An 8,439-nucleotide genomic window follows, 5' to 3' on the forward strand; every position below is an offset into this window, starting at 1 on the left:
ATAGGGATTGTGATGGGTACTTGGTATGTTGACTTTTGCGCAGACTCCCCGGCAACAGCGCCAGAAATTCTTCTTGCTACCTCTTGAGCTTGCGTTGGATTTCCCCGAAGAGGAAAGGATGATGCATTAGAGTAGCGTAAGTATTTCCCTCAGTTTTTGAGAACCAAGGTATCAATCCAGTAGGAGGCCACGCTCAAGTCCCTCGTACCTGCACAAAACGATAGCTACTCACAACCAACGCGATTAGGGGTTGTCAATCCCTTCACAGTCACTTACGAGAGTGAGATCTGATAGATATAATATTTTTGGTATTTTTGGTATAGAGATGCAAAGTGAAAAGTAAAAGGCAAAGTAAAAAAGCAAAGCAAGATTAAAGTGATGGAGATTGATATGATGAGAATAGACCCGGGGGCCATAGGTTTCACTAGTGGCTTCTCTCAAGAGCATAAGTATCCTACGGTGGGTGAACAAATTACTGTTGAGCAATTGACAGAATTGAGCATAGTTATGAGAATATCTAGGCATGATCATGTATATAGGCATCACATCCGTGACAAGTAGACCGAAACGATTTTGCATCTACTACTATTACTCCACTCATTGACCGCTATCCAGCATGCATCTAGAGTATTAAGTTAAAAACAGAGTAATGCTTTAAGCAAGATGGCATGATGTAGAGAGATAAGTTCATGCAATATGAAATAAACCCCATCTTGTTATCCTCGATGGCAATGATGCAATACATGCCTTGCTGCCCCTTCTGTCACTGGGAAAGGACACCGCAGGATCGAACCCAAAGCTAAGCACTTCTCCCATGGCAAGAAAAACCAATCTAGTAGGCCAAACCAAACTGATAATTCGAAGAGACTTGCAAAGATAACCAATCATACATAAAAGAATTCAGAGAAGATTCAAATATTATTCATAGATGGACTTGATCATAAACCCACAATTCATCGGTCTCAACAAACACACCACAAAAAAGAAGATTACATCGAATAGATCTCCACAAGAGAGGGGGAGAACTTTGTATTGAGATCCAAAAAGAGAGAAGAAGCCATCTAGCTAATAACTATGGACCCGAAGGTCTGAGGTAAACTACTCACACTTCATCGGAGAGGCTATGATGATGTAGAAGCCCTCCGTGATGACGGCCCTCTCCGGCGGAGCTCCGGAACAGGCCCCAAGATGGGATCTCGTGGATACAGAAAGTTGCGACGGTGGAATTAGGTTTTTGGCTCCGTCTCTGTTCATTTGGGGGTACGTAGGTATATATAGGAGGAAGAAGTACGTCGGTGGAGCTTCGGTGGGCCCACGAGGGTGGGGGCGCGCCTGGGGGTATAGGGCGTGCCCCCTACCTCGTTCCCACCTCGAAGCTTCCTTGGCATAGGGTCCAAGTCTCCTGGGTCATATTCGGGAAGAAAATCATGTTCCAGAAAGGTTTATTCCGTTTGGACTCCGTTTGGACTCCGTTTGATATTCCGTTTCTTCGAAACACTGAAATAGGCAAAAACAACAATTCTGGGCTGGGCCTCCGGTTAATAGGTTAGTCCCAAAAATAATATAAAAGTGGGAAATAAAGCCCAATAAAGTCCAAAACAGTAGATAATATAGCATGGAGCAATCAAAAATTATAGATACGTTGGAGATGTATCAGTTCTCGAACCCATAGGGTCCGCACGCTTAAAGTTCTATGACGATCGGTACTATGAGTTTTTGTGTTCTGATGTACCGAAGGTAGTTTGGAGTCCCAGATATGATCACATACATGACGAGGAGTCTCGAAATGGTCGAGACGTAAAGATCGATATATTGGATGACTATGTTCGGACACCGGAAGGGTTCCGAGAGGTTTTAGACATATACCGGAGTATCGGGGGTTACCGGACCCCCCCGGGAAGCTATTGGGCCTTATGGGCCTTAGTGGAGAAGAGAGAGGGCAACCAGGAGGTGGCGTGCGGCCCCCCTTGCCCCAATCCGAATTGGACAAGGGGAAGGGGCGGTGGCCCCCTCTCCTTCCTTCTCTCCACCTCCTCCTTCCCCCTTCTCCTTCTTGGAATTGGAAAGGGAGGGGGACAAACCTACTTGGAGTAGGATTGCCCCCCCTTGGGCGCGCCTCTCCCTTGGCCGGCCCTGTCCTCCTCCCCCCTTTATATACGGGGGCAGGGGGCACCCCAAAGACACAACAATTGATCTGTTGATCTCTTAGCCGTGTGCGGTGCCCCCTCCACCATAATCCACCTCGGTTATATCATAGTGGTGCTTAGGCGAAGCCCTGCGTCGGTTGCTTCATCAACATCGTGACCATGCCGTCGTGCTGACGAAACTCTTCCTCGAGCTCTACTAGATCGTTAGTTCGCGGGACGTCACCTAGCTGAACGTGTGCTGAACGCGGAGGTGCCGTACGTTCGGTGCTTAGGATCGGTCGATCGTGAAGACGTACGACTACATCAACCGCGTTGTTATAACGCTTCCGCTTAACGGTCTACAAGGGTACGTGGACGACACTCTCCCCTCTTGTTGCTATGCATCACCATGATCTCGCGTGTGCGTAGGAAAATTTTGAAATTACTACATTCCCCAACAGTGGCATCCGAGCCAGGTTTATGCGTAGATGTTATATGCACGAGTAGAACACAAGTGAGTTGTGGGCGATACAAGTCATACTGCTTACCAGCATGTCATACTTTGGTTCGGCGGTATTGTTGGATGAAGCGGCCTGGACCGACATTACGCGTACGCTTACGCGAGACTGGTTCTACCGACGTGCTTTGCACACAGGTGGCTGGCGGGTGTCAGTTTCTCCAACTTTAGTTGAACCGAGTGTGGCTACGGCCGGTCCTTGAGAAGGTTAAAACAACACTAACTTGACAAACTATCGTTGTGGTTTTGATGCGTAGGTAAGAATGGTTCTTGCTGAGCCCATAGCAGCCACGTAAAACTTGCAACAACAAAGTAGAGGGCGTCTAACTTGTTTTTGCAGGGCATGTTGTGAAGTGATATGGTCAAGGCATGATGCTATATTTTATTGTATGAGATGATCATGTTTTGTAACGGAGTTATCGGCAACTGGTAGGAGCCATATGGTTGTCGCTTTATTGTATGCAATGCAATCGCCCTGTAATTGCTTTACTTTATCACTAAGCGGTAGCGATAGTCATAGAAGCAATAGTTGTTGAGATGACAATGATGCTACGATGGATATCAACGTGTCGCGCCGGTGACGATGGTGATCATGACAGTGCTTTGGAGATGGAGACCAAAGGCACAAGATGATGATGGCCATATCATATCACTTGTACTGATTGCATGTGATGTTTATCCTTTATGCATCTTATTCTGCTTTGTTTGACGGTAGCACTATAAGATGATCTCTCACTAAATTTCAAGGTAAAAGTGTTCTCCCTGAGTATGCACTGTTGCCAAAGTTCGTCGTGCCGAGACACCACGTGATGATCGGGTGTGATAAGCTCAACGTTCATCTACAACGGGTGTAAGATAGTTTTACACACGCAAAATACTTAGGTTAAACTTGACGAGCCTAGCATATGCAGATATGGCCTCAGAACACTGAGACCGAAAGGTCGAGCGTGAATCATATATTAGATATGATCAACATAGTGATGTTCACCATTGGAAACTACTCCATTTCACGTGATGATCGGTTATGGTTTAGTTGATATGGATCACGTGATCACTTAGATGATTAGATGGATGTCTATCTAAGTGGGAGTTCTTAAGTAATATGATTAATTGAACTTAAATTTATCACGAACTTAGTGCCTGATAGTATTTTTCTTGTCTATGTTATTGTAGATACATGGCCCGTGCTGTTGTTCCGTTGAATTTTAATGCGTTCCTTGAGAAAGCAAAGTTGAAAGATGATGGTAGCAATTACACGCACTGGGTCCGTAACTTGAGGATTATCCTCATTGCTGCACAGAAGAATTACGTCCTGGAAGCACCGCTAGGTGCCAAACCCGCTGCAGGAGCAACGCCAGATGTCATGAACGTCTGGCAGAGCAAAGCTGATGACTACTTAATAGTTCAGTGTGCCATGCTTTATGGCTTAGAACCGGGACTTCAACGACGTTTTGAACATCATGGAGCATATGAGATGTTCCAGGAGTTGAAGTTAATATTTCAAGTAAATGCCTAGATTGAGAGATATGAAGTCTCCAATAAGTTCTACAGCTGCAAGATGGAGGAGAATAGTTCTGTCAGTGAACATATACTCAAAATGTGTGGGTACCATGCTGGAAGCAGAGCTGCACGGCGTAGTAGAGCTTGTCCTGAGTGGGTGAGATGAGTACTGCTCCAGCCCCCGCGCCGTGGCGTGCGAAGGCACCATCGAAGTACATAACCCAGCCGTCAGGCGCCTCGCTTCCCGGCGAGAGGGACCGGTCTTCACCTTCTTCAAGTGCCAGGGCGTCTGTCCATTCTACCACGAAATCAGTGAGAGCGGCCCCCTTGATGACCCTGGTAGTACTGAACTCCAGATGGAATGCTTGCAACTCGATGTTCCATTCAGCGACTCTTCTGGCAGAGTTGGGGCTTCTGAGCACTCTGTCCAATGGGTAAGCTGAGACGACCTTGATGGGGTGGCCCTGGAAGTAGTGCGGTAGCTTTCGCGAGGCCACTAAGAGTACGAGTAGGAGCTTCTGAGGCATGGGGTACCGTGCTCTTGCGTCCCGCAACACCGTACTGACGAAGTATACCGGGTGCTCGATGAGGGTTGGCGTGTTGATGAGGTTTGCGTCTTGTAGAAGTTGGGGTGCCTCCTGAGGGGGTAGAGCCCCGACGCTTGGTCGCTTGCTGAAGTCTTCGCAAGTTTGGGGGCGTCGTCCTGCCGAGCCTGATCCTCTGCCGCTGCTGCTGCGGCCCTCGTGGCGCCCTTCTGGTCTTGCGTCGTCTTTGCTGGATGCGTGGCATGGCGCGGTTGTCGGCGTTCTGGGAACGGGGGTCCCTAGACTTGGCTGCTTGCGGCCCGCGGCGTGGCGGAGCCAGCAAGCTGTATGGCCCATCTTCACCAACAAGGCACCCAAGACCCTCGCGAGGGGCCAAGCCTCGCGAGGCGGACGATGCAAGACCTCCTCCCGAGTGGCCTGGTTAGGCAGGCTCGCGAGGAGCGGAGATATCAAGGCGAGGTGAACCTCACGAGGCTCTCGTGACGTGAGCCATGACGATCGACACCAGGCGGGCGCCAGTGCGCGCAGCGTCCTTGTTTCCTCTTTGGTGCAAAGGAGGCAAGCGCAGCCGTGGAGTACCAAGGCCTTAGGCAAAGGTTGCCATTTCGGTGCAACAAGAGCAAGACCAGGAGGACTGCAAGATGGGGGTCATCATGGAGCCCGAGACGGCGTCACCACCAGAGCTTTGTGCAGGCGAAGACTACTTTTGTCAGGACGGCTCGTACTAGCTGTCCCTCTTCAAACTTGCCCGCCATTGCTGGCTCCCTTCCCGCTCGATATTTGGGAAGAGGACCAGGGCCTCTATAAATAGGACTAGCCACCACCAAAGGGGGGATTGAATCCTGGCACTACAAGTTCATATGCACAAGAACACCTCAACCTCAGGAGGATGTTCTTCCCTTGTACTGTTCATCATCGGCCCAAGAGGCAATCCACCACCACACCGGAGTAGGGTATTACACCACAACGGTGGCCCGAACCAGTATAAACCCCGTGTCTTTCTGTGTTATGAGTTTGTCGAGTTCGTCCGCAAGATCTTAGCGAGCTAGAGCATAGATTGGTAGAAGGGAAAGCCTTCGCACGCACCCCAGTGTTCGAACCTTAAGGGTTAGCCAGAACCCCATCTCCGACATTTGGCGCGCTAGGTAGGGGTGCGCCATAGCTTCCTTTCCGTCAGTCCGTCGCTCCGTTGTCTCCATGTCGGACGCTCGCCGTGCTCGAGCCGAGCGTCGGGCTACACTCGCCGCCCGCGTCGCTCAGACGGTTCCCGTCGACGGGACACCTCGCCGTTCTCCGTCCCCTGCCGCCAACGCTGCCACCGGCCCGGTGGGGAACGAGCAGCAGGTGTCCTTGCTGCATCCTTCAGTGCGGCAAGACGGCCGCACCGCTACTCCATCACTCACCCCTGCTGGTTCTTCGTCCCACGCGCACCGTGCTCCCATGGAAGCACGGGTCGCGCTCATCGCGGCGAACGAGCTCCTGCGTTACCACCCCGTCGATGACCTCTATGAGGAGTGGCTCGACCGCGTCACCGAGCTCGTCCGTGCCGCAGGGGTCTCTCCGACGCTGTCCCACTCTCTGCCTCCCCCTCAACCAGCCGCGGGCGACGGGGCTCATGGCGCGCCTCCACCGCCTCGTCCCCAAGACGGTGCCTTGGCACCAAGGCGCGCGCCTCCGCGGTGTGATCCACCGCGCCCGGCGCCTGCGCATGAAGAAAGGAGCTGCCAAGAAATCTCGCAGCCGCAAGAAGCTGCACCGGCGCTCCCCGCGCCACCTCGTCAAGACCGCGTGCCGCCTGTAGTGGCGCAGCGCGGGCCTCGCCAAGACCAAGCTCCGCCTCAGAAGCGGGCCCCGACGACCATGGCTGGCTGCCGCGCCTTCACCCCTGAACTGTGTAGCATCGCCTGGCCAGGCAAGTTCAAGCCAGATCTACCTCCTCGATACGACGGCACCGTCGACCCCGCAGAGTTCTTATAGCTCTATGAGCTGAGCATCGAAGCGGCCAACGGCGACGAAAAAGTCATGGCGAACTGGTTTCCCATGGCTCTCAAGGATGGGGCCCGCTCTTGGCTCCTGAACCTGCAGCACGGCTCGATCTCCTCCTGGGACGAGATGCGCGACCGCTTCATCGCCAACTTCCAGGGCACTCGCGACCGCCCACGGGCCGAGGGCGATCTACGCCGCATCAAGCAGCAGCCAGGAGAGACCCTCCAGAAGTACATCCAGCGCTTCAACAACACCCGCCTCAAGATCCCCAAGGTCACGGACGAAGCCGCCATCTCCGCGTTCTCATACGGCGTCCGTGGCGTTAAGATGAAGGAAGAGCTAGCTATCCACGAGGAGCTTTGTACATCTCAGGAGCTGTTCAACCTGGCAACCAAGTGCGCAAGAGCTGAGGAGGGGCGCCTCTCTCTCCTTGAGCTGCCTGCTGCAGGAGTGGAGGAGAAGAAGGCCAAGGCCAAGGACGTGAAGCACAAAGGGGCAGTAGTGCTCGCAGCGGAGCCTGACACCAAGCGAGGTAGAGATCAGCCCGAGTCATCCAAGAAGGGCCATCCGTTCTGCGCCTTCCACAACCTGAACACCCACAACACCAATGACTGTCAAGAGCTCAGAGCCATATAGGAAGGACGCTTCGGTCGACGCCCCAAGCGCAATGACCGGGGCTACGGCCGCGGAGGAGGACGCGGAGGCGGACGCTGGGATGACCGTGGCCCGCGCCAGGAGTGGCGCGACCGGCCTCGTGAGGACCGCTGGTAGGACCAACCTCGCGAGGGCGCCTGGAGGGACCCGCCTTGTGAGGATCGCCCCCAGGGCAATGCCGGTCTTCCCCCGTTGCCGCCACCAAGAAGGAACAATGACCACCACCAGGACGAGGGGGCTGGGGGCTTCCAGGAGCCGCGTGCGATCGCTTGCATCTTGGGCGGTGCTCAGGCCCCAGCCTCTCAGCGCATCTTCAAACAGTTCGCTCGCGAGGTGAACGCTGCGCTCCCCAAGCTCGAGTCCACGCGCCCGCTCAGGTGGTCCCAACACGCCACCACCTTCAACTCGGCCGACCAGCTCAAGTGCGCAGCCACCACTGGTGCACTCCCTATGCTGTGTTCCCCAGTCATGAGCAACGTGCAAGTTACCAAGACTCTCATCGACGGCGCCGCAGGGCTCAATGTCCTGTCCGTCGACACATTCGACAACCTCCAAGTGCCCTATGAGCAGCTCCAGCCGACCAAGCCTTTCTCAGGAGTGACTAACGGTTCCACCACACCTATAGGGCAAGTCCGCTTGCCTGTCACCTTCGGGGAGCGCAAGAACTACCGCACCGAGCTCATCGACTTTGATGTTGCGCACATCCACCTGCCGTACAATGCCATCCTCGGGTATCTAGCCTTGGCCAAGTTCATGGCAGTCACTCACCATGGCTACAACGTCCTCAAGATGCCAGGAAGCGGGGGAATCATCACGGTCCCATGTGAAGAAAGGGATGCGGTGTGCTCCCTGATACGTCCATTTTGCATCATGCTTTTATATCGATAGTTATTGCATCATGGGCTGTTATTACACATTATGTCACAATACTTATGCCTATTCTCTCTTATTTTACAAGGTTTACATAAAGAGGGAGAATGCCGGTAGCTGGGATTCTGGGCTAGAAAAGGAGCAAATATTAGAGACCTATTCTGCACAGCTCCAAAAGTCCTGAAACTTCACGGGAGACGTTTTCCAAATATATAAAAAATACTCAACGGGAGAAACTCAC

The sequence above is a fragment of the Triticum urartu genome, chromosome 5 (genome assembly GCF_003073215.2).
Source record: "Triticum urartu cultivar G1812 chromosome 5, Tu2.1, whole genome shotgun sequence".
In the NCBI taxonomy this organism is placed as follows: domain Eukaryota; kingdom Viridiplantae; phylum Streptophyta; class Magnoliopsida; order Poales; family Poaceae; genus Triticum; species Triticum urartu.